General features: G+C 41.9%; 1 long non-coding RNA gene across 1 annotated transcript in view; it reads left to right on the forward strand.

Moving 5' to 3' along the window:
• LOC127212431 (uncharacterized) overlaps positions 1 to 26,802 on the forward strand; it is a 203,151-nt gene that overhangs the window by 66,003 nt on the left and 110,346 nt on the right. The window contains exon 2 of the long non-coding RNA XR_007833545.1: positions 8,720 to 8,817. This is a non-coding gene — a long non-coding RNA (uncharacterized LOC127212431). The remainder of the gene's footprint in view (positions 1 to 8,719; positions 8,818 to 26,802) is intronic.

The following is a 26,802-nucleotide window of genomic DNA, read 5'->3' on the forward strand; positions in this document are numbered from 1 at the left end:
GATATTTCTTTGAAAACAAAACAAGAAAAAAAAAACCCAAATCAACACAGTCTTTTTGAATAAATTAGCCTTTATAGAAGAGTGGTAAAGTGGGCATGGGTTAATGTCTGTAGGGCAGTTATTAAGTAATGAATGGATTCACCTTCTTTGGGTTCCATGAAATTGAGATTGAAATCTCTTCAACAATAGCTTATCTCCCCATTCTGTGGCCTCTACATCTCCCACTACCCACCATCTGCCACACATGACTGAAACAAAACACTGTCATTCATTTAGTTAATTATTAAATACTCATTGAATGCATATTCCGTTATGCACAGACTCATTATGTTTTATAATTCCAAGTAGGAGAGACTCTAAGAGCTTGCATGCAGAAACAACTTGTGTGAAGAAACGAAACCAGAAGAATATGACCTCTCAAATGAGCGTGGAAATCACCCTTCATAGAAGATGGTGGCTTATGTTTATTCCATTGTTTCTGTAATGGGACAGATGATTTGTGCTGAATAATTCATGCTGTTTTGCCCACATCTCTTGAAAGCACTGGCATTTCTCTGAGGGACAGCTGGCTGAGGTTTGGTACAAACTGTTGCCACGTACTTGCATGTTGCCAAATGGCCTTTATGGGAGGCTTTGGGAGAGTACAGAATTTGAGAATGCTGACTGTGGAATTAAGCAAGCTTGGGTTCAAATCCCATCTCTACTCTTTGACCCGGGCAAGTCACCTGACTTCTACCAGTCTCCATATCTTCACATGCAAATGAAAGCAAAAATTCATCCTTGTTGGGATTTATATTGTTTATATGTATATATGTTTATATTGTAGGAAAAAAAATACATTGCTGTAGTCAAAGCTCCTTGTTAAGGAGGGGACAAGCTGCTTGAAAGGGAGAGCCCCCTTCCTGGTTAATGCCTTGGATATGGCTGAGAAAAATCTAGGAACAGAAGTTGGGGATAAGTGGACCTGGGGAAGAAGACTAGAGTGAAAAGAGGCAGGAGGAACCAGTAAGCAGCAGGGAGTAGGGAAGAGTGAGGCTTTGGTACCTCATCTTTATTATCTACTTGGCTGGCTTTAGAGTCACCTAGGATACACACCTCTGAGTGTGTCTGAGAGGGTCTTCCCAGAGAGGCTGAACAAAGTCGGGAAGACATAACCTGAAAGTGGGCAGCACTATCTCACGGACTGGACTCCTGGAATGAGTGAAAAGATCGAAAGGAGAAATCAGGCTGACAAGAAAGAAGCGTCCATCTCTTTCTGCTTTCTGACGGTATGTACAGTGTGACCAGCTGCCTCATGCTCTCACTGCCATGTCTCCCCCACCACACAGTGGCCTGTGTGTCCTTTACAACTATGAGCCAGTATAAACTTTTTTACGCCTTAAGCTGTGATTGTCAAGTACTTGTCACAACAGTTAGAAAGGCTGACTGACACTGGTGGTGGTGGCCAGAGGACACTTAAAAATTGGGGTGGTTCCCAATTTAGTAAAATTGTCAGTGCTCTCCTCTGGGGAAGAATGTTTCTCTTGCTCTTAGCATTCTGTAGTTCTCTGGTGTGGGTTGAAGCCTCATGGGCTTTTTTTCCCCATCCATGTTAGTCCTGTCTGTGTTTAGCTCATGTTGGCGAGACTTCAAGGGTGTAACTTTCAGACATTCCCGGGAGACGTAACATCATGGCAAATTCCTTGTTCCTCTGGCTCTCACAGCCTTTCCGCCTCCTCTTCCACAATGTTCTGAGTTGTCCATGTGAGAGTTGGACCCTTATGAATGGGTCTCCACAACTCCGCATTTTTTATTGTTTTCAGTTTTCTGTGCTGATCTCTGTCTGTTGCAAAGGGAGGTCGATTATCTAATATCAGATAGCCATCCCTGAAAACATACATAGAAGCAATATTACACAGACTGAGAAGGTTGTGTTTATATAACTTAGGAATATGTATATTAGTACTTATGTAACAGCCGTTAATGAGGAAGGAATCTGTGAATTTGCAAGAGAGCGAGGAGGGGCACATGGGAGCGTGTGAAGGGAGGGAAGGGAGGGAAGCGCAATTATCGTTGGATGATAATCAGGGAGAATAAAAGAAATCATCAAGTTGTCAGCTCCACCCCGAGCCCTTCTTCATTTCCCATGTCTTCCTTGTCTATTTACTGTCGCTGTCCCTGGTTCAGGAACAGTTTTGGTCAATTCTGTGACATTCACTAGTGTTTTGTGACGGGTTTTTATGAGTGTTAGGCAACTAACGGTGAGATGACCCAAGTGTCAAGAGACAGAGACCACAGTGATGCACCAGGAAGCCAGTGAGGGCTTTCTAGATGTCTCCAAGCTGACTGTATTTCAAGGGGGACAGGTTTGGATGGCCATATGAATGTCACTAGACAATCTTTATGAGCTTTTGCAGGTGTGTCAGTCAGTGGGTTGCCTTGGTTGGCTATCCAGAAACCAGGCATTGTTTTGCATGTGCTTGTGAGGGTGAGACTGGGTGAGATTAATTTTTGTATGAGTAGATTGGTAAAAAACAGGCCTCCCTTCCCAGTGGGATGGGCTTCATCTAACCCACTGAATACGTGACTATAACAGAAAGGCAAAGAGAAAACTCACTTTCTCTTTCCCTGACTCTCTTTATTATGGGACATCAGTTTCCTTGCATTCCTTGCATTCTCCTAGGGTCTTTGGAGTGCAGCAGGAAACATACTTTTTTTCAATACTGGGTCTGCAGCTCTTCAACTACAAATGTGGAGTTTCTTAGTCTCTATTATTAATTAATCTCCCTCTCTCTCTCTCTCTGTCTCTCTCTCTCTGTCTCTCTCCCCTTTCATCCCTGCCCTCTCCTTCCTTTCTTTTCTCTCCTTCCTTCCCCCCTCTGTGTGGGTTCTCCAGGTGGTTCTATTTCTCTGGGAAAACCATGATTCAGCAAAGGAAAGGCTGAGCAGTGATGTAGTCTTGGTGTTGTTAGCTTCGGCTGATCCCTCCAGGAGCTTCTAGAGCATCCATTACAGTTGGTTCCACTTTGACTGGGTCAATTAATGGCTAAGGTCTGCTCCTATGGTGGGGTGGGGAGAGTGGGTCATCTCCCTGGAGAAAGGAGGTGTGATCTAGCTGTGGACACAATCAGTGGGAATGGAAGCAGTAGATGGCAAAGGGATCTGAATTGGATGCTAATAGCCTCCACTACAGTAGACAATTAGCAATTAGCGGCCATTATCATCTCTTATATTTTGATTTCCTTCTCATCTAATAGGTATAAAAAAACAGAAACAGAAAAAATGCTGATGGTCTATTCAAAATATAAATTACTTTTTTTCCATCCACGTGTTTGCATTGAAAAATGTAAGATGTGATAATAAAGTTCCAAAATTATTAAAAATGTAAAAGTGGGGCTGGAGAGATGGCTCAGTGGTTAAGAATACACACTACTCTTCCAGAGGTCCTGAGTTTGGCTCCCAGAACCCATCTCAGGTGGTTTACCATCTCCTGTAACTCCAACTCCAGTGAATCTGACACCTTTGGCTTCCATGAAAACCTGCACTTATATGCACCTAACCACACACAGGCATGCATACTTGCACTCACACACTCACACACACAATTAAAATAAGAAATCTTAATAAAATATAAAATCAGCAGTACTAAAGAATGTTTCAGAAATACAAATAATGCCTCGGGGGAATGTTTAGCAATCCCATCATGCCTTTTCTCTTCCCCAGATGTAATTAATCCAGTTAGCATTTAGTATGTAGCCTTTCAATGCTTTTATTCTATTTTCTTATATACACATGCGTCCCTATAGGCATCCTTCCAAAGTTAGACTTGGGGTTATCTTTCTTGGCATAGTGACCTGGGCACTTAAGTTCTGACTCAGCAATGTATCCTGAGGACCTTTTTCTAGAGGCACACGCCATTCTTCCTCATCCATTTGAATGGTACTGCGTAATTCCTAGCTTGTGTGTATCATAATGTCTTTCATTACCTGCCTCTTAATGACGTCTTGGTGCCTTCCTTATTTTTCCCACAAGCAGTGCAGTAATGAAGTAGAAAATTGGTACCGAGCATGAAGTTGTGTGTGTAGGGAGAAGGAGAAGATCTGGGAGGACTTGGGGGAGGGGAAAGAATATGATTAAAATATGTTGGGTGAAAAATTAAAAAAAAGTAAGATTTGTGATCCGCATTTTTCCTTTAACTCTGCATCATTACAGTTCTAATTCTATTCCTATTAATTTATTTAAAAATTTAAAACAATGTTTTTGAGACAGGGCCTTACTATGTGTTCTGGATTGGTATAGAATTTGTGATGCTCCTGCCTCAGCCCTTGAATGCTGGAATTTCAGGCAATCATTTTAAAGTTGCATCAGAATGGTCTACTGGGTTAAAAAAAAAAAATCATCATTTAATAAGTAATCCTCCTACTTCTGGTTGCACAGGACAGGACACAAATACTTATATTTTCTTTATATGTGTATTATACATGTATATATGATATATTATATAAATGCTATGTGTATATGTTAAGCATTTAAGACATATTTATAATAATATGGAGCCATATAAGCTATAAGATAATATGGACATTTATTATAATCATATGCATTTTCCCTACTTATTTTGGAGCGTGTTCTCAGAAGTGCGTCTAGCACATGAACTTTATTATAGAGTTTTCTGCACTAAGCCACGCAGTACTCGGCTTTCTCAGGAAACTCTGTTGCAAACGCAGACACTGGGTGACTGCTGTGCTACTTTCACAGTGAACACAGGTAGCTGTACTGAAAGGGGAACTGAACCTTTAGAAAACAGGTCCCGTGGTCACTGAAGGAGGAGCCAAAACCTGACCGTGAAGCTGAGTTCTCACGGTCTGACTAACACGCGCCATTAGCATTTGCTCTTCACGCGTGCAAATTCTGGTTGTACCAAGAGGTGCACAGAGATAGGATGTTCAGTACAGACCTTCCTCAAGCAGAGTCTGTTAAAATAAATTGATCTGTTTGGCCTAGGAAGCCGATAACTGACACAGAGACTGAAATGTACTTTAAAGCTGCAAGCACTACACCGGGCAGAATCTAAACTGATACTAATCTACTCGTAAACTAACATAAACTACTCTAAACCTCATAACATACATATATCCCAAGCACTTGCTAATCTGGTCCTTGGAGGCGGGTTTCTCCTCCTCCCATCAACTGTCAGCAGGCTTCTTTCCCCATCAACCGTCAATTCTTGGCTCCGCCCCTCTCTAGGAAGTCCCACCTTCTACTTCCTGTCCTTTTGCCCAGCTGATTGGCTAAACCGCGCTTTATTGACAGTTATTATATCCACTCAAGACATTCCTTCACAAGAGTCATTTTAGAAGTGCAGCAACCCATGTATTGAAAACCAGGAACTGGATGAGAGCAGAATAAAGTGGGCCCAGGCCCAGGCACAGCTGTAATTCCAGCTTCTCTGGAACATGGCAAACCTCTGTAGTATTCCTGGGCTACAGAGTAAATTCAAGACCAGCTTGGGGAACTTAGCAAGACTCTGTCTCGAAATAAAAATTTTAAATAGGGTCGGGTTATAGCTCAGTGACAGAGCAGATCCTGGTATGCATGAGGCCATTGGGTCAATCCCCAGAACCAGAAAAAAAAAAAAAAAAATCACAACAATTTCTATAAACATCCACGCAACTTACTTGACATTTTAATGATGTTATTAATGTTAGAGTTATAAAATATTAATGTTAATAGTACCACTGCTAAGGCTTGAGTGCTACTGCGTACCAGGTATTCTTCTGGGTGTTTAATCTAGCACTTCTTTGATCCTATAGCAATTCTTGGAGGTGATTTATTTATTTATTTATTTATTATTTACCAAACTAAAAAACATTATCAGCACAGGCAAATTTTGTGACACTAAATGTTGTGAAGACAGCATTATCCCCACAAGAAGCAAACCTCTTTTAAAAGATTTTTTTTTTACAAAATTGAAACTTCTTGTGACACTACACCTATGTAGAAGTAGGTGTACCCCCTGCTCATGATAGTAGGGTATCTCAGGGGGAACAGATAGGCACACAGTGGAAAAAGGTCATCATACTTTAAAAGAAACATTATGTGGCACCGTTAGCAAAGGATAGAAACACTCACATTCTACATCTAAAGAAACAAATGGATTTCTTTAATGTCAGAATCGTCTAAGAAACTCAAAATAAAGAATCAGTGAAGTAGATGCCCCAAAATAAATTGAGGGTTACATAGGAGTGTGCAATAGGAATCCTAGACATTGAAGGAAATGATGACTTTATTCCCACCGGATACATGCATGAAATCAGAACAAGGTAAATGGCCTCAGGCTCTGGGTATCCAGAAAAACCCCAACAGGACATATTCTCTTAGAAATGACTGATCAGACTTTTCCCATATGTGATGGTTTATCTTGTCAACATAATAGAATCTAGAATCACCCAGGAGACACACCTCTGGGCATGCCTATGAGGGAGGTTCAGGGTTGCATTAACTAAAGCAATAAGACCCACCCTAAATGTAGGCAATACTAGTGTCTGGGACTGGATAAAAACAAGAAATGAGTTGAACATGAGTGTTCATCTTTCTGCTTCCTGACCACATAACGTGAGGAGCTGCTCCACTCTCTTCTCACCATGCCCTCCCCACCATGAGGAAATGAGCCTTGGAGGTGATTTATTAAAGAAAATTAATCTGATATCGAAAAAATTATACTTTTTTTTTTTACTGAGTACCATGTGCTATTTCAATCCATGCATGTGTTTTATGTTTGAATCAGGGTAAACATGCATGCCTGTCAACACCCAACAGTGGCTACTTGCAGTGTGGAAACCAGAGGGATTTTTTTCCTGTTGGTCCTTGTTTTACAGACAACCCCCTGTAGTTTAGAGAGGTTTTAGAACTTTCCCAGGTCTTCCAGTGGGTAGGTGCCGGGCCAGAAGGGTGACCAGAGCTGCTTTTGTCTTCTGACCGCAATGTTCTACTACAGTTTGATGTTTCGTGATTGCCGTATAACTTCTCACGCTACAGATTTTCAACCACGTGACAATCATTTAAGAGAACAAGTAATGGGTAAGATGAGCTCAACCTTAATACTATAGCTGACGTTTCCCACTGTACGAAAGCAACTGCTTGTTAGACAGTTGCATCTGAAACCGTGGCTGTTGACCTTGACGGATGTGCTCACGGGGGCAAACTGGTGGGTCTTAGACTTGAGTTTCAAGGAAAGCAACAAAATCGCTGACGGGGCTGTATGCTTTCCAGAGCAGATGATTCAGATAGCCAAAGAGGTTTAAAAGCTAAAAGGACCAACCCTGTTTCACCAACATCAGGTGGGCAGGAGATTCCTGAGTGAGTCATGTCTTCCCTCACTCTCGCTTTCTTGATGGCTAGCTACCCTGGATGGAAGTGGGTAGGTATTGTTGGCTTGTCATAGCAAGAAAAGTTGTGGGTGGGTGGGCTAAGGATGCTTAAAAAAAATGCAGGAACTTGCTCGTTGAGGGCTCTGAAGTCATGTTTGAATTTGTGTAGGGGGCATGGAGGTTTTTGTGCTCATAGACATGTTCTAGGGGACCTGGAGTGTTGAGCACACAGGATCATTCTTTCATGGGAAGAATGCAAAAACCTGTTTTCAGCACTGAAGGCTGGAGTGGGCCTGTTTTCTAGCTGGGTGACCTTTGCACAATCTGTGTGGCTGGAGTTTTTCCTGCACTAGACTCTGCTCCAGACTATTACTGTAAATTGTTTTTCCTCCACCTATAGAACCTACCTAATGGGAAGTGTCACAAGTATTTCACAGAGTTTCAGTGTACTCATGTCTGATCTGTATTTAGCTCACTGTATTCCTCAAAGAGATTTAGGTATGCTTTGTTGTGCATACATGACTGAGTTAATAATTACAAGAACACCTTTTTCATCAGTTTGTGGCATTTTAAAATCAGCCTAAAATAACTTGGGGTCAGACACCCAAAGTGTTGAACCAATACTGGCTACTGAGTCATATTGCACCCAACTGCCTTCTTGCCTCTTGAGGCTCATGCTCTGTTGACCATGAAGCTCCCAGAGACTCTAGAAAATCTGGAGAAGGGTGAGACAATGCTGTACCTTTGAGAGATTCCAGAACAAGAAATTGATACTTAAAGTAGTGACCCTGTAGCTATTGGGCCAGGAATGCTTACACAATTAGAGGGCAGGTAGGATTGAGATGTCATTCAAAAGTGTATGCATGCATTCATCCTATTTAAATCTTCCCTTCATTTTCACTTTCTATGAACCCAAGGAAAAGATTTAGTTCTGCATAATAAGTGATAACATATGAAGCTGTTAGTAATGCTAGTCTAACACCCTGCAGTGCTCTTGGAAAGGAGCCCTCTTTCTTCTGTACTTGGGACCAGCCCAGACCTCTCTTTTCTCTCTTCCCGTGTGTCTGATTAACCCCCAACTTCAACACATCTCCCTCAGGAGGTTGGCAACAAGAGTTTTTCTTTTTTACCTTTGATCCTTTTCTTTATCTATCTCTATGTCTGTGTATCTGTGGTGGTTTGGATGAAATCAGCCCCCACAGGTTTATATATTTGAATGCATGGTCACCAGTTGGTGGAACTGTTTGGAAAGGATTAGGAGGTGTGGCCTTGTTGAAGGAGGTGTGGCCTTGTTGAAGGAGGTGTGGCCTTGTTGAAGGAGGTGTGTCATTCACCATTTCAAAAGCTCTTTCTCGGCCTCCTGCTTGCAGATAAGGACATAAGCTCTTAGCTTACTGTTTCAGTGCCATGCCTGCTGATCTGCTGTCATGCTCCCCAACTTTGATTCATGGATCCACTCTCTGAAACTGTAAGTCTCAATAAACTCTTTCTTCTATAAGTTGTGTTAGTATCCTCATAGAAATAGAAACATAACTAAGGCTGTCTGTCTGTCTGTCTGTCTGTCTGTCTATCTATCTATCTATCTATCTATCTATCTATCTATCTATCTTCAATTAATCTACTCATTATCATCTATCTATATCTATCTGTATATCTTTGTATCTATGTATCTATTTATCCATCCATCCATCCACTATCTCTCATCTATCTATCTATCTATCTATCTACCTATCTATCTATCTATCATCAAGCATGTCTCAACTACTTTTGGTTACACATATTTTCATTATTGTTTTTATTATTGCCACTGCCACCACCATGTATTTTTTTGCTATAGATTAGATAAAGATTTGGCATTCTGCTAAATACTTTATGCAGTTCATCACATTAAGTATGTCTAATTTGATACATTATAATTGTATTTATAGAATACAATGTGCTGTTTTGATATATGTATAACAACATGGAATGAGTAAATCAAGCTAATTAACATATCTATCACTTCAAATACTTGTTTTAGGTGGGTGAGAATATTTTGAATCTACTCTTAGCAGCTTTGAAATGTGCAGCAGACTATTATTAACTATACTTGCCATACTGCAGTAGGTATCAAATTCTTCTTTACTGAAACTTGATATTCTTTGAGCAATGTCTCTCTATTGTCCTCATTTCCTCACACCCTTTTCAACTTCTGGAAACCACCATTCTATTTTTTGCTCTAGGTTAAACTTTTTTTTTTAAATACTCTGTGAGATCGTGTGGCATTTGTCTTCCTGTGATTGGCTCATTTTATTTTGCACAGTGTCCTCAAGGTTCAGCTGTGCTAGTTCAAGTGAAAGACTGACTAGCATCATAATGACAATCTAGAACACATTTTCTTCATTCATTAATTGATGGAGTCTTGGGTTGACTCAATATTTCGATTACAGGACAATGAATAGGTAGGAAGATGTTCTGCAGTCAGGTCATCAGCATTTACTCTTTCTCCTTATCACAAATGAGGGAGCTACCAAAGCTTGCAGAACATGTACCGAGTGGGCTTTGTTCTTTGAGTGGTGCTCATTGGCTCAAGAGAAGCAAGATAAGTGAGCTGCTAGAGCAATTTCCAACCTAGAGGACTCCTTCAAGTATATATCTTTCCTTTCTCAATGTGTATCGCTCCTTCCTTCCCACTGTGCATCTCTCCTTTCCTACCAGTTTATGCCCTTTCTCCCTTTCCAGTGTATCTTCCCTTCTAGCGTGCATCTTTTAGTATTCAGTAGGGGTTTTGTTGAACTATTTAGCTGTTAATTAAGCTTTCAAGAAGACATTTTCAAAGAAGGAGATTTTGAACAACACCAACACATTTCCTCACAGGGTTCACAGTTCTGGATGTTCTGTGTATTAAGATAGGGAGTTCTGGGTGTTCTCTTCTTTATTGGCCCAGGGATTTCAGCTTTCCAGTAGAGGCAACAGTTCTTGAGTCAAGATGTCGAGCAGAGGGTGTCTTTGATCAGCTAGGATAATCCATCCACTCCAGTGTCTCCTTATGTGTGCTCTGTGAAAAACTAGTATTATTAGATAAGCAACAAAATGGACCGACTCCATGGACAAATCTACGTGGTACACATAAATTTCAGTGTATACATCTGGTTGTACAGGGAAAGCTTTCATTTCTTAATTTTCTGTACTCTGCCATCCTTCCAGGTCAATGGGAAATTTCCACTTGGAAGAACTTGGGTCCCCTCCAGTCTTCTTCCCCAGAAGGCTTGTGTCAAGACTCTGTGGGCTTACAGAACACTGAAGCAGTGGGAGGTGTTACCCACAGTTCCTGCTGTGGAGATGTTCAATAGCCCAACCTACACAGCCTGTGGGCGAGCTTCCTGCTGCTCCTGTACTGTGGGACACAGGAGCTTTGGTGAAGCTGGGAGCTCCAGTTAAAGATTTGACCCTAGGAGCTGTTAGGAATAGGGAATATTGTCTCTACTCTTGTGGCCCCCAAACTCTCTCTTTTGTAACTCTGATCTGGAAATGAAACCCAACTGGAGTTGGACGTGGTGGCTCACGCCTTTAACCCCAGCACTTGACAGGCAGAGGCAGGTGGATCTCTTTGAGTTCAAGGACAGCCTGGTCTAGAAAGAGAGTCCAGGACAGCCAGGGCTCTATGCAACAGAGAAAACCCTGACTTGGGGAAAGAAAAAGAAAGAAAAAGAAAAGAAAAAAGAAACCCAACTGATCTGTTCTTGCCGTGCTTCTCCCTCAAGGCAAGGAGTATAAGTCTGCTTTTTCCTTCAGTGGGGAAGAGAAAATTGGGAAAACGAGAAGAATATATACCTCTCATAGAGTCTTGTCATCTGGGATTGGGAAACACTGCACATGCAGTTCCACTTATGTATTTCTGTTTTAAAGGCTCCTGAGAAGCCTTTGATATTCATATTTATTTAAAGCAGAGATCCCCAAATTTATTTTCTGTAAACCCCTTACCACTTCTCCCTCCCAAGACAGTATTCCCAAGAGTGATCTTTAGTAAACCTGGGAGCTCTAGGCAAATCTATTATTGCCCATACTTTGAAGGCCATAGGGCTATATTCCCCCTTACAGAAGGACATTTGTTCCTGGTGTCTAAAGCTTAACTCACGCGAATTCTTCTCTCCATCAACCTTGATTTCGTGTCCATCATTCTAAGGCCTTCCTAGGCCTCATCATTGCCGCACACCAGGGTCTCTGGGCATCTGAATTATATTTGTAGAACTTAGTGCATAGGCATAGCTGTTTTATCCATACAGTGAGCTTTACTGAACCTGGGAGAACAATACAAATACTAGGATAGTTCTGGAAGGGTTTGTGTTCACCCCTGACTCCTGGCACACACAAGCCTGTTGAGTCTCTTTCTCCTTTTAGCAAGAAACATACACTGTGACTTTGGTTGCACAGCTAGCTGAGAAGGGAGATAAACTCTTGTTGAAGGGTGAAGACAGAAACTACCCTTTGCCTCTGCCTCCATATTCCAGAATATTCTTTTTAAGCAGTGTTAGTTCCTTATCTGCATTTGGGCTCTTGGCTTCTCTTTTCAAGGTCACCCAGTGAGTACTGCATCCCATCTTGGGTCCTGTTTTGGCTACATCTCTTTTCTCCAGAATGATTTCTCACCCATGATTCATACATGGGAAACCTATCAAATCTTCACTGCTGTGCTACCCTTAGCTAGCAAGGGGAACTAAGCCAAGTAGACAGAAGTTCCCTGTGGGCAAATGCCCGGGGCCTCACTTGGCATTCCCAGGGTACTAGTCTGGGAGCCCCACTAATGAGGAGAATTTCAGGGGAAAAACTTTAGACAGCAGGCTTTTCTGAATCATGTCTCTTGATGTTTTTCCCCAGAGTAGGTCTGGCTTCCAGAAGGGAATGTTGAAAGGAAGGCACAGCGCTTAGAAAATGGTTCTGGAAGCTTTGCTGCTGGCGGGAGGGAGGAGTCAGGCTTCTTCCTTTGTGCTCTTTCGGAGCTTCTAGTCTGAGGCCTGGGGTCTGAGCTAACCCTGTTGACTCTTTGTCCTTTATAGCAGAGAAAACCAAGTGTCCCTGTGAAAACCAGGAGGCATCATAACTGGGGACCTCTGAGGGAAGGCTCAGCTGTCATCTTGGGGCTCTCTTGAGGGACAAAGCAACAAGAGGCCCTACAAGGCAAGAAAAGACTTGAGGCCCTCCATGTTAGCAGATCCAGGGGGTTTTTAGTTGCACCAGCTAACTTCTTCTTACTCCACTCAACTGACCCTAGAAATGCTTGGCTTAACTGCAGAGCTATATCAATTACAGTCATTTACATGAATTATTTACCAATTATCTTTAATTACCAGGCTGCATGATAGTGATTATGCATATCATCAAATGTGTGCCAGATCAACTTGGTTGCAGGATTTATTTGGTTGTAATACTGATCATTGTGCACATCTGCTTACTGCTTGGGTGTCACTTAGTGGTATGGGCATTTTCTCATACCTTGAAAACAATAGCACTAACATGGGAAGGCACTTGCTATTCATGGACAGGTTGGAGGAAGAGAGAAAGATAAGCAGTGATAATTACTATCTGCTGCCAACCCCATAAATTTAGATGATTAGTTCCGGGGACGGAGCAAGGCCAACTGGACCTCATTAAGTTATGAGCTTCTATTCTTGAGGTCAGGAACTTGAGTCTTATTCATATTTCTACCTTAGTCTCCAACAGGTAAGATTTCCATAAATAGTGGTTGGGTTGAATTGAAGTGAAATTGAAATGGTGGCAGGCTTCATTTCGCGGCCAAAAATTTTTATACTGAGATTGTCACAAAATAGTGTACTGAGGCTATTTCTTCCACTACTCTGACAGCTCGTAAGATCACATCCATGGGATTTTATGGAGGCAAAAATATTATACAGAATGAAAGGCAATACTGATGTGCTTTGCGTTTATGACATCTGTGAGCTACAGAGCTAACATCTCATTTCCTGAGAGAGGAAGCTGAGCTCATTAATTGCTTAAATACACATGGCATTGGGTGAGGCTACCATTATCACAAAAGTCATGTGGTAACATTATCAAGTAACTTGTGTTTTATGTGTTCTTAATACAATTATTATTATTATATTTTAAATAACATATTCACATTGCATACATTGAAGCCATACAATAGTGAGAGGGAGTCTCTTTCTTCTACCTCATGCCCCCAGTTCATTTCTCAAGGACAAGTTTGCCCATAGTTTATTGTTAAGTCTTTAGAAAGATCTTCTGTGCAAAATTAAGTTTTTCTTGAAAATTAAGAGATTAGGTAATGGTTAAAATATGAAAAGCAGCTAGACACAGTGGCATATGCCTCTAATCCCAGCACTAGGAGAGGCAGAGGCAGGGAGAATGTCTGTGAATTTGAGGCCAGCCTGGTTTACAAAGTGAGTCCAAGACAGCCAAGGCTACACAGAGAAACTCTGTCTCAAAAAACCCAAAGACATGGAAAGTATAAATAATAACTCTGCAAATAAATATGTGTCTTACTGCCTTGTTTAATGAAGCCATTGTAGCCGGATCTTATGAATGCTCAGTTCCATGTCTGTGTGGCAGGTAACTGCTTTCTGAACTTGTTTCTCATGTGCACGCAAGATTTCATGATTCATTTATGTTTCCTAAAGCAATGGATAGCCAAACTCTCAAACAGTGTGTTTACAGAATGACATTGGTCATATACTTCTTCTTCCCCCTCCCCCCCAAGACAGGGGTTCTCTGTGTAACCTTGGTTGTCCAGGAACTCACTCTGTGCACCAGCTGGCTTTGAACTCATGGAGATCTGTCAACTTCTGCCTCCCAAGTTTTGGGGTTAAAGGTGTGATCCACCACTGCCTGGCTGTTCATACGCTTCTTTCCTGTGGTTTTGCACTCAGCATTGTAAGAACCTTCCCTGTAAACATCTATAGCTATAGTTCCTTCATTTTATAAATACACTGTATGATATTCTGTTATATAGATGTATCTCACTGTATGCATTGCTTCACCTTTTCATGAATAATTAGGCTGTTTTAGGTTTTTATTAGTGTGTGTGTGTGTGTGTGTGTGTGCGTGTGTGTGTCTGTGTGTGTGTGGTGTATGTGTAAGCCAGAAGGAGGGGTCAGATCCCTTGGAGCTGGAGTGATAGGGAATTTTGAGTCATCACACCTGAGTGTGGGGGCCCTCTGGAGGAGCAACAAGTGCTTTTGACCACTGAGCCACCTATCTAGCATGGCTTTAGTTTTGGAGACACAAATGATATCATAGCAAACAATCTTGTACGTCCCTCCAGATGAAAATACATCATATGCAAGCTTGAGTCATATTTTGTGTATGTGATTGTAGATAAGACTCCAGTGTCTGGCTTCCTTTCATCTTTCCTGGTAGTGTGGTTCAGGACATGTTCTCCTAAAACACATAGTCTTGGCGTTTGAGCAACAGGCAGAAACAGGAAGGTGTCACTGTTAACTTGGCCTGCCTTTCTCCTCTGAGGCATGTCATAAAACCTAGGTCAGGGCTTTTCCTCTTCCCCTGAAGCAGGCCATCACAAGATCCCCTCCCCCACATTGTGAGGAGAGAAACAGTCTTCTTTCTAAGCACGGGGGCACAACATCTGGCTGGCCTTGCCAAGCCCACGCCAGTGTATTGCTATTGGATCAGATCCATCAGCCTAGTTGTGGCTCTCTGAAAGTGACTGCTCATCAAATCTGCCCCACTAGTTCTGCATAGCGTTGCCTTCTCTTCAGGTCTTCGTTTCCTTATGAAGGCTCCATGTCACCTAAAATTTTACATTAAGTAAATTTATATATTTTAACCTGTCTAACCTGTCTTCTATGGGTTCCTTAGCCATGAGCCTGGGAAATAGGTGATGAAAGATTTCTTTCTCCTAACCCTGAGAGGGGCATTCCGCCCCCCCTTCTTTCTTCTAAACTTTAACTCAATTTCTTTGAGATTCATACTATATATGGCTCATATTGAATGTTTCTGATTCTGGACTTGAATTAAACATCCATCAGCCAGCCCCTCTCCCTCTTCCTCTCCCTACCCCTTTGCCTCCTTCCCTCCTTCCCTCCCTCTCCTTCTCTCCCCCCCCCCCCTTTCACACTGTAGCCCTGTCTTCCCTGGAACTCACTGCATAGACTAGGCTGGCCTCCAACTCACAGAGATCTGCCTGCCTTTACCTTCCAGGTGCTGGGATTAAAGGCGTGTGTCCCTATGCCTGGCACCCATCAGTTTCTTAATGGGTAGCCTTCTAATATCTTATGGGTACACTTTTGAGACTATGATAATCTTATTTCTCATCTAACTTTTTTACCTGCTAATTTTAACATCCATCAGTGATTACAGCTTAAAAGAACCAGGTTGTTCATTGGTGATATATAACCTATTTAAACCTGAAAATAATCACTAGAAATGGGTTCAATCATTATATTGTGACTGTAAATAAAACAAATTAGTGAACATGAAGGGATGTTTGTTACCACCTAGCTTATGAGTTCCGACTTAACATGCAAAAAAACGAGCAGAAACCCTAACAAATCTCCCTCCCAAATCCATTAGGATTTGGCTAGTTCACAATGTGATGGACTAACATTGGAAGTCTTTAAATTAAGAATTCTCAAAGAAAGATACAAATAAATGCTTAACAGGTATATGACATTTTTTTTTTTTAATATTACTGGTCATCGGGGACGTTCCAATTTAAGCCACAATGAAACACTTCTTCACACGGATTAAAGCGGTTGCTACGAAGCTGATGCATAATAACAAGCGTTAGCGAACATGTGAGAACAAAAGAGCCGTTGCACACTGTTGGTGGAAAGAGCGCAAATTAATACAGCCTTTATGGAAAACATGGCTCCTCAAACCTAAGTAGACCAGTTACTATATGATCCAGCCACCCGACTACTGAGTTTTCATCCAGCTATGAATCAGTTTGCCAAAATAGCTGCACTTCCATGATTATTATAGTAGCATTCACAGTGACCAAGATAGGAGATCGACCTGAGCGCCCATCAGTGGCCGAATGGACAAAGAAAATGTAGCATAAAAACAGAATAGATCCCGCTCAAACTAAGGCACCAGCCAAGGACAATACAGGAGGTAAACTTTAAACCCCTTCCCAGATCTAGCCAATGGTCAGAATATTCTCCACAGTTGAGTGGAGAGTGGGATATGACTTTCTCACGTACTATGGTGCCTCACATTTGACCATGTCCCCTGGAGGGGGAGACCTGGTGGCACTCAGAGGAAGGACAGCAGGTAGCCAAGAAGAGACTTGATACCCTATGAGAATATATAGAGGGAGGTAATCCCCCTCAGGAACAGTCATAGGGGAGGGGAATAATGGGAAAATGGGGGGGGAATGGGAGGATACAAGGGATGGGATAAACATTGAGATGTAACAAGAATAAATTAATAAAAAAAAAGAAAAAGAAAAAAAATATTACTCAGCCTTAAAAAGAGGGAAGTCCTGCCTTGGGGATATCACACAGTGTGGAGGACAGTGTGCTAAGTAAAATAAGCCAGGTGGACACTGTGCGATCCTGTTTAAATGTGAAATGTGAAAATATCCGACACACACACATACACACACACACACACACACACACACACACACACACACACACACAGAGGAAGTGATGTTTGCCAGGGCTGCAGTTGCAAGGACTGGGCAGGAGGTGATGCTGGTCAAAGGAATCAAACTATCAGAAAGCAGAGTAAGTTTCACGATCAACGATTTAGTGACTGTAGCTGATAACAGATATCACATATTTGATATAGTTAATAGTAGGTTTGTGAGTATGTTCATGTATGTGTGTGTTTGTATGTATGTGCATATGTGTAGATTAAAGGGAGCGACATTGGGTGTCTTTGTCAGTTGCTCTCCACCTTTTCCTTTTCATACATTTATTTAGTGTGTGCTCATGTGGATTCATGCCAAAGTGTATATGTGGGTGTCAGAGGACAACTTATGGGAGGCAGTTCTTTTCTTCCACCACGTGGGTCACAGGGCTTGAACTCAGGTCCCAGGCTTGACAGCAAACACCTTACTCTCTGTGCCACCTTTCTGGCATATTCACCTTCTGTTTGGGCCAGAGTCCCTCACTGAACTTGGGGCTTACTGATTTGGGTAGACTGTCTGGCTAGCAAGCCTCAGGGCTGCTACTGTCTCTGCCTTCCCAGATCTGGATTCCATCGCACTGTATGCCTGGCTTTATTTTCTTTTTTCAGGCCTCTGGGGGGGTTAAACTTAGATCCTCATGTTTGCGTAGTAAGCACTACTGACTAAGAAATATTTCCAGCCACAGAAGAGTAGATTTTAAATATTCTTGGGACTGTGCATGATATATAGTACACACAGTTTGATGTCGCTAATGCATAATATATATTATTTATAGCATACATCATGTTATATAACGTATACAATATGTTAAAGATGATAATTATATATAAAGCATATATATTATGTATAGCATATTGCATAATACATTTGTAACAAAATGTCATAATTTATATTATTAAGATGTTCAACTTCTACTCAATTAAAAAAAGAAGTGTAAATTACAGAAGGAATGCTAAAGTTCCTTTATCCGCTTCTAGGAATAAGATGCATTGAACTTTTAAATAAGCATACATTTTACTCTGCACCTTTAAAATACTTAGCCTAATTCAGAGCAACACAGTCCCAAGGACTTGTATTTCATCTGAAAGAATTTATTTGCTGAAGTTGCTAAAAAAAAAAAAAAAAAAAAAAAAAAAAAAAGCGTCTCTTAAGATGTTCTGCGGCATCAGGGCCTGTGGGCAGCTACTGGATCCAAGAACCAAACTCGAGAGAGCACAAGTTGATGTGTCATTCTAGCAGCGCCCGCGGGGGTCAGCGTCTCTTAAAGAAAGAAGGTTAAAACTTCAGTGTACATCCAGAGATGTGTTCCTGTTTCTAATCCTCATGTTTAAAAACATGTATATCAGGGGGGAAAGAATGCTTCACGGCCTTATCAAGTAGGGCATAACAAAATTGGAAATTGGTTTGTGATTTATTGCACCTCCGGCGACACACTGAAGTGTGCGGTGAAATTAACTTTGGGTGCATACAGTAGCTGCTTGCACAGCATGACGAAAGAAAGACCCAGTGAGTAGAGGAGGTCGCAGATGAGCGAGGGCACAAATGGAAAACTTCTACAGGCTCAGACAGCTTGGCTAACACTTGCATTCGCTCTTTGTGGCTAGTGGGAACCTAGTCACAGGAGGCTCTGCAGGTCCCCTCTGTTCTGTCTTCCAGCCACCTGGACCTGTGAGAGCCCATCGGACACAAGGATCTCTTTGTCTGTTGATGAGGGAGGCCTGCCACTGGTTGGTAAGCAAAGAGAGTGGACCAGAAGTCCAGACTACAGTTGCACAAGACCATATTGTTGCAGCTGTTGAGTTGTGAGGCATTTTTTTTGGCGAGCAGGGCACATTGAACACCCACAGGAGCCCGGGGTTGTGAACGTCGCTGTGGATAGGGAAAACATTTGATAGCAGGGTTTTCTGGAAATTCCCATGTGGCGAACAAGGATGTGCAGTGTAATTTTGGTTTCATATTAAAATTCCTTGAAGCAGGCCCTAGGTCTATATAGGGTCTCAGATCTTTTCCTTAATGAAATTGCCAAATACAACACTTTAACATTAGAATTGCATTGCAGTAATATAAACCAAAAGAAGGGCCTAATTTACATTTGTGCCCACACCATTAATGTAAATTGGTTATTAGCTGTTTCTGCTAAAGAGCAGCAATATAAAACATAAAGGTAGTTTTATTAACTGCATCCTGCCCTCTGAAATGTGCTGTGCGTGGGGTTTACAATCAGCGATTCCCTCTGCATGCCAAGAAGACATTTACTCTGCCTAATTAACATATTTATTAACAAATTACTGTCCCTTTCTGCGTTTTGCATTTTATAACACATCACCACAACAAAGTTAATAAGACAGTCCTGTATCTGCTTTTGCGACTCTACTGGAATACTGCATTGGCCTTTTTGTTGTTGTTGTCGTTGTCGTTGTCTCCCCTTGCCTTTCGGTAGGGGTAATTAAGAAATACGGTGTTTGCGAATAACGTGAATGCAGGAGTAAAGAGGACGTAGGTGTCTTGGCCATCATGGGAGTCATGCTTTCCGTGAGGCTATGGGTAGGAACAGACAGGGATGCAGAAGGAGATGAACCAAAGAGTGCATCTGTGTCCTACACATGTCTCCTTCAGACTAGCCTGGGGAGCTGTCACAGCTCAGTCTTTCACACTGACTACTTGAGGATACACAACTCTTAGGGAAGGTGTCAGGAGCTGCAGAGGCGGGAGACCAGTTTTTGAGAGATTAAGAGAAGACAGGTTTAAGTATATGTTTGTTATCAAAAAGCTTCTAGAATTGAGTTTTTTAACCTTCACGGTACGGATGCCCAGATCCCAGGCATCAATATGAAATAGAACTCTCTAGATTTGTGTCCCAGGAGAGTCCAAGACACAGATGGGATATTGATTGCTTCTCTTGAGGAATCCTAAGTACTTCCAAAATGTAGCAGCCACCCATTTTACATTTATTTTTAAAAAAATGATATCACTTAGCTGAAAGTATGTAAAACTTTAACATTTACTCCTAAAATTAAAATGGAGAAAAGAGAATTTAGTTTGATAATTGGGTATATAATTTACTATGAGCCTAATTGGAGTCTGTACCTGAAGGCCATTGACCCTGGGCAGGGACCTATCGTTTGATGAGCCTAATTCTTCCACAATGGCTCCTCTTCATGGTGAACCCTTAGCACTCATGAATCTGCGTGGGATTGCTGCTTCCGGCTTTCCCACTGAGCACTCTCCCAATGCCCGTTTCTCTAGCTCTATGCTTAAAGCTAATTTCTTGCCTATTTAGTTAACATTTCCTTGCAAATGGCTTGAAATTCCACAAAGATATATTCATACAACTCATTCGGAGGGAACTGGCGATTGAAAAGGAAGCCTGACAGTAACACAATAAAGTACTGAGAAATATTTACCTTGTGTGTAATGACCAATTTTAATTGACACTGGGAATACCTCAGATGTTCATTATGACACTCAAAATTCTCTCTACTCACTGCTTTGGAAATTCACTAATTCATGATTAGGCATAGCTCCTCCAGTATATGTAGAAAATTAAGATGTTTCCTCATTATAAAGAAGAAATTAAAGACAAAGGGGATTTCTCCTTTCCTTGTACCCACAAAGTGGCCCCTCTTGTTTTTCCTTCTTCATACTGTCCCCAGGCCCTGGCAGCCACTATTAGCTTCTCTACATCTTTGAGATCAACTTTTTAGCTTTCATGTGAAAGCGAGAGCATCAGCAGGGTTGTTGGACTGTGTGGTAACTTTAGTTCTAGATTTTGAGGAACTTTTTGTACCACTTTGCGTATTGGGTGCTCTAGTTTATGCTCCCGCCAACAATGCATAAGAGACTCCACTGCTCTCTACACCTTCACTACCACTTACTATTTTTCCCTCTTCCTGAAAGAGTCTCACTATGTAGTTCCAGATGGGGATGGAACTCACCATGTAGACCAGTCTGGCCTTAAACTCACAGACATCTGCCTCAGCTTCTACCTCTGCCTCTGGAGTGCTTGGATTAAGGCAGGTATGATTCATAGTGGGAGGAGATGGCAAGACTGTGGCCTGGTGACCATTCCTGTCATATCTCGCAGTCATAGTTAACTGTGGTCAGGGACACAGCCCAGGTTGAAGCCTATAGTCACATCCTTTCATTCTACCACCAGTGACTCATTCCCATGGAAGGATGATGGGAAGAGAACCGGCACGGGATGCTGAAAGGTGTACGTAAAGGCAAGATGTACAACAAAGGGTGATTCTATCATGGCTTGCCAGGGCTTCTTAATTCTGAAGGATGATCGAGTTAAGGCATCCCAAACTCATGTAATGGGGTTGTACTGACTCCATAACACTAAGGTACCATGAAAAATATAGATTCTTTTATGCTTTGAAAATAAAATTAGATAAGGTTATGTTTATTTCTCAAGAATGAACAGCATTTCCAGGCCTTCAGAAGATACTATTTTTTTGTATTTCTAGATGACAGGCCTCTCAGAGGATGTGCTGTTTATCCACGTGTCTCTTTCTCTCTCTCTCTCCCTCCTTTGCTTAAGATTACATAGTTGTAGCTATGTCAGGAAAATCCTGAGGACAGCCTATCTGGCTTCATCAGGAAGCACATTCTTAGCTGTTGGGTCATAGGTAATTCCACAGCACTAGTTTCTTTCTGTTCTTTCTTGATATAGGGTGATATATATATATCCTATATCAACTTTTAATCCCAAATATTAAGGAAAAAACAAAATAGCCATATTTAGCCTAGGATCAGTTCATAGACCCTCTGAAGGGTCTGGCTGGCTTTTAGTATGTTTGTGAACCTCTCGGAGTTAGATGAAAAAATTCAAATACTTTTGCCTGTGTTTTGTGAGAACTCTGCATCAGATTCTCCATGTTACCTGTGGCCATGAGCAGATTAATGCCTACTATTGATTTTGTATTTTAGGTTAGGATAAGGAGAAATGCGTGCCATAGCTGGGCAAGGCAGGATTCTTCAGCCTTTAAGCAAGTATTTGTAGCCACCATAGTGGTGCTAAATTGTAGAGATCTGGCTTTCTAGTTTCAAAGCTCTATAGATTCTTGTTCTTGGTGTCATGCCATGGTACTCAGGATGGGGACCCACCAGAGCCACACGGGTATTGGGTCTACAGAGAGGTAGGTGGGTATAGCAGAATCAGACAACTGTGCTGAAGCCAGGAGGCTCTCACGGGGCATGGAGAAGCTGCTGAGACCGGCGTTCTCATTTGTGGGAGTGGGTTTTTAGAACAAGGAAGCAGTGACTTCATCCCTTTGAAATAATGAACTCCAGGGTTTCTCTGAAGAAATATAGAGCCACATGGCGCTCCATAAATTTCATTACTCATTATCATCACTCTGATTTTAATTTGATTTAAAAATTTTATTGGTACTAATTGTAGCAGTTATGAATGTTGATGTTATTTTCTGCCATTTCTAATTTCTATAAAGAACAAAGATCTCTGCTTCTTAATAATTGAAAATGAGTCCTTAATGGATTCATGTGTTCATATGGAATTCCAATCTGTGGCTTTGACATTACGGGCTAGTGCACAGACTCTCAACTCTTTTTAAAATGATCTAAACACAGTAAGGTCCTATATGTATGTGTTAACAATCAGCTTTATTTCATTATGGAGGAAAATAAGTCAATTTAGCAAAACCAACCGAAATAAACATATTTTATGTGCAAAAAATAAGACTAGTACTTAAGTGTATTTTGTTGTTTGCTTTTGGTAAAGATTTTTTTTTTCTATTTGCATTACTGCCAGTTGGGAATCTCTGTAGAAAATAGATAGGGGTGTATTCCACTGGGCACCAAGTGCACTGTAAGAATGAAAGAGTTAATGTACACTTGGTCTCTTATTAAATAGACTATTATATATATAGAGGTCCTGTACAAATACTCAGGAAAAGCCTTGGAAAAGAATAACTTACTGTACTCTGTTTGTGTGTTATGGTTACCATATGCAGAAGCTAATTTTAAGTATTAAAACTCTAATTATAAAAGACCACTTCCTTGTGCCGCCACATCCTGCTCGGTACCAGATTTCTGGTGTAGTGTTGAAACCCTGTGCTGCAACTAAATAACTTGTATGGCTTTGGGGAAAAAAAAAAATCACCAAAACTCTGGGGCCATTTAGGATTTGCTCAAGAAACAAAGGGTTACACACACTAAGTTAATGTAAATCAGTTCTCAAAGGAGGCTGGTCCTATGTTATCATAGAAGTTGCTGCAATTTTTTTTATTAGAAATAATGTTATTTCAGCATTATTTTTAATTGAAAAATTTGATATTAAAATATAATTACATCATTTCCTTCTTTCCTTTTCCTGCTTCCAACTGCTCCCATGTTCACATCCTTGCCCCTTCTCAAATTCATGGCCTCTTCTTTAATTGTTCACACACACACACACACACACACACACACACACACACACACACACACACAGACTCTCACACACCCCTTAAATATATAAGCACAATCTGCTCAGGCTGTATGTTTCTACTTGAGCGCATGTGATTTCAAGGCTGACCACTTGGTACTGGATAGCCCACTGGGGGCTCTTCCCTGGGAAGAGCCTATTTCTTCCACTTTGATCATACCTTAGTTGATTGTAGTTCTTTGTCTAGGGGTGGCGCCCATCCATGTTAGCATGTCTGTCGGTGTTGTCATTGTTCAGGTCTTGTTTAGGCAGCCATGTTGTTGAGACTTTGTGGGTGTAGCTTCCCTAAGGACATATTTCTAGAGGACACAACCTTACCGCAAACGCTCTCTTCCTCTCGTTCTGAAGATGTCTCTGCTCTGTCTCTGTGGTGTTTCCTGAGCCTGGGTGCAGAGCTTATATTGCAGATGTATCTGTTGGAGCCGGGCATCTCAGAGTCATTTGTTTTCTGTTTTTTGATTGGTTGTGGTTTGCTTTAGTGGCCTCTGTTTGTTGCTAAGAGACATTTCTTTGATGCATCTTTTTAAAAATACATTAAGTTTCTTTTTAATTTATTCACTTTACATCCTGATTGTAGCCCCCTCCCTCATCTCCTCCTGGTCCCACCCTCTCTCCCTCTCCCTCAGGGATTAAAGCAGACGTTGATGCACCATTTTTAATGGAAGTGGAGTAAGATGTTTTATTGGGGACATGGATAGTGTTTTCCCTCCAGTCTTTACCTGATCTTGCATTCCAATGAGGGGTTGAGCACATCTCCTGTCTCAGGGAAGGTGACATGAATCACTCTCTTTCTTTTTGTATTATTAAATTTGTAAAAATTTAGTGTGTGTGTGTGTGTGTGTGTGTGTGTGTGTGTGAGAGAGAGAGAGAGAGAGAGAGAGAGAGAGAGAGAGAGAGAGAGGAAGAGAGGAGAAGAGGAGAACAATGAAGAGAGAACAAGAGAGAAAAAAGAGAAGAGAGAGGAGAGAAGAAGCGAGAAGAGAAGAGAAGAGAGAGAGGAGAGAAGAGAGAGAGAGAGAGAGAGAGAGAGATTACCTGAGTGCATGGTACACTTTTGGGGTGGGGGTCAGAAGATAACCCTCAGGAGCTCTTTCCTTCAACCATGTAGATCCCTGGGATTGAATTCAGTCTGACAGGCTTGGTAACAAGCGCCCTCACTGCTGAGCCATCTTGCTGTTCCATCTTCTTGCATTTTCATGAAATTCTAAGCTAGGACTACTGGCGAGAAGGCTCTAAGGGAGGAAGCTGGTGGGTGCTGGACCCACATAGATGGATGGGACTTGCAGGCTGCTCCCTAGGGAGGGTGTGGCTCCAGATGCTAGGTGGAGCCATGCAGGCATAGGCTCTTAGTTTGTTCTAAGGAAACTCATCTTTCTGGCTACAGATTTTAGGGTACCATGCACGGAAGGGGTGAGCTAAGGATGGACACAGTGGCTTCTCATCAGCCACTAACTGATACAGGGAGAGCAAGGATGGCCTTGGTGCGGCACTGGGAAGGAAAGGTCATGCTTACCTGAGACAGGCTTCCGCCAGTCAATTAGGACATATGCTAGGGGTTAGGCTTAGTTTGATTTAGTAAAATGATGATATTGACATTTTTTAATATGGTTGATTTTGGTTGAAATACATACCAACAAGTTGAATATCCCTAGTCTGAAATGCTTAGGACCAAAAGTATCTCAAATTTTGAGTATTTTAAGAATTTAGAATGTTCTCATCTGCATAATGAGACATTTGGGGGAACATAAACACAGAATTCACTTGTGCTTCTTACTCACCTTATATATTGCATGAAGGGGAGTATATGTACACCACGTGCTTTGCTTTTGACTGTGACTTGTCACATGAAGTCAGGTGTGGAACTTCATACCTGTGGGCCCTGGCACTCAGAACTTTCAGATTTGGAGCGTTTTGGTGGTGGTTTATTTTTAATTTTTAATTTTTTTATGAGTTCTCATTACAGAGCTACCTGTGCATGGACTTCGAGAGAATGAAAAAGCCATAGTGACCTGGTAGGGTATCGTGAGAGGATTCCTTAACAATCAGACACCTGGGAGAATTACCAAACATGATCAGGTTCTGTCTATGCAAGGAGGCCAGGCCAGGGCTCCAAGAGTATGGGATAGCACGGGATTGTACAATGCCTGCCACCAAGGTCTGTCTAGGTAAGGAGGGCTCTGAGCAGACGAGATGGCATGGGAATGGCAGATCATTTAGATCTGCAGCAGTGAGGATATGCAGATGTGCTCCTGGCATTGTGGTGTCATGTTTGTTTCCCATTGCTGCTGCAAAACGTTCACCACAGGTTAGTACCTTATGATAACATAGACCTATCTTGCTGTAATGAGGGAGGTCAGACGTTCAAACAGACCGGGTTATCCGCTGCACTAAATAGAGGCACCAGTAGGGATGCGTTTGCTAAGGAGATTCTAGAGGAAAACTAATTTTCTTGCCTTTTCTAAACGTCATAGAGGCTCCTTGTTGCTCCTCTTGTGTCGTTTTCTCTTCCTCGGGGCAACGGCTGAGATGCGAACAGTACTGCCCAAACATGGAGTGTTCTGGGTCCCTTGTCCATTTAAGTACTTCTGTGATTATGTTGAGCTCTACTGGCAATGTGGGATAATTGCTCTATTGTAAGGTCAACTGATAGCAATTTTATTTCCGTATCTTGCCTCAAGTCCTTTAGCTATCTGATATGACATAGTCCTACATTCCAAGATTAGGGTATGACCAATGGAAGGAGATTATTCTGCCTAGCACCAATGGGAATATTCTGTATCTGGCGTAAGATAGTATCCACTGTCCACATAAAGACCCCATCCAAGGGCCACAGCCACCTGGAGTTGTGAGGCACCATAGGGACAGTTCTGCTCAGGCAAGGTAGATAATGTCATCCAGGAAGCTCCTGGCTCTTCTCACCCTCTCCCATAGGAACAACCCCTTGAGAGTGGAGGAGCCTGCAGCATGGCATCAAGAGACCCAGGAAAGTCCAGGGAGAAGTAATTGAAACACCCGATTTCTTATTTTTCTGTGTGTGTATGCACGCACGTGTACAGGTGTGTGTGTGTGTGTATGTGTGTCTATGTTGCATGTGTGTGTGTATTTACATGTTGCATGTGTGTGTGTGGTATGTTGCATGTGTGTATGCAGGTTCACATGAGTGTGGGTACATGTGAACATGTGTACAGAATGTGTGCATGCCTGAGGTTGACCTTGGGAGTCTTACTCGATTGTTCTTTGCCTTCTTCACTGAAGCAAGATCTCTTAGTTGAACCAGAAGTGAACGGCATGGCTGGTCTCACTGGCCATTTTGCTCTGGAGGTCCCATTTCCTCCTTCCAGGTACCGGAATTACCAGTGAGCCTATCTGCCCATCCAGGATGTACATGGATC

This window comes from Acomys russatus, chromosome 30 (genome assembly GCF_903995435.1).
Source record: "Acomys russatus chromosome 30, mAcoRus1.1, whole genome shotgun sequence".
Lineage (NCBI taxonomy): Eukaryota > Metazoa > Chordata > Mammalia > Rodentia > Muridae > Acomys > Acomys russatus.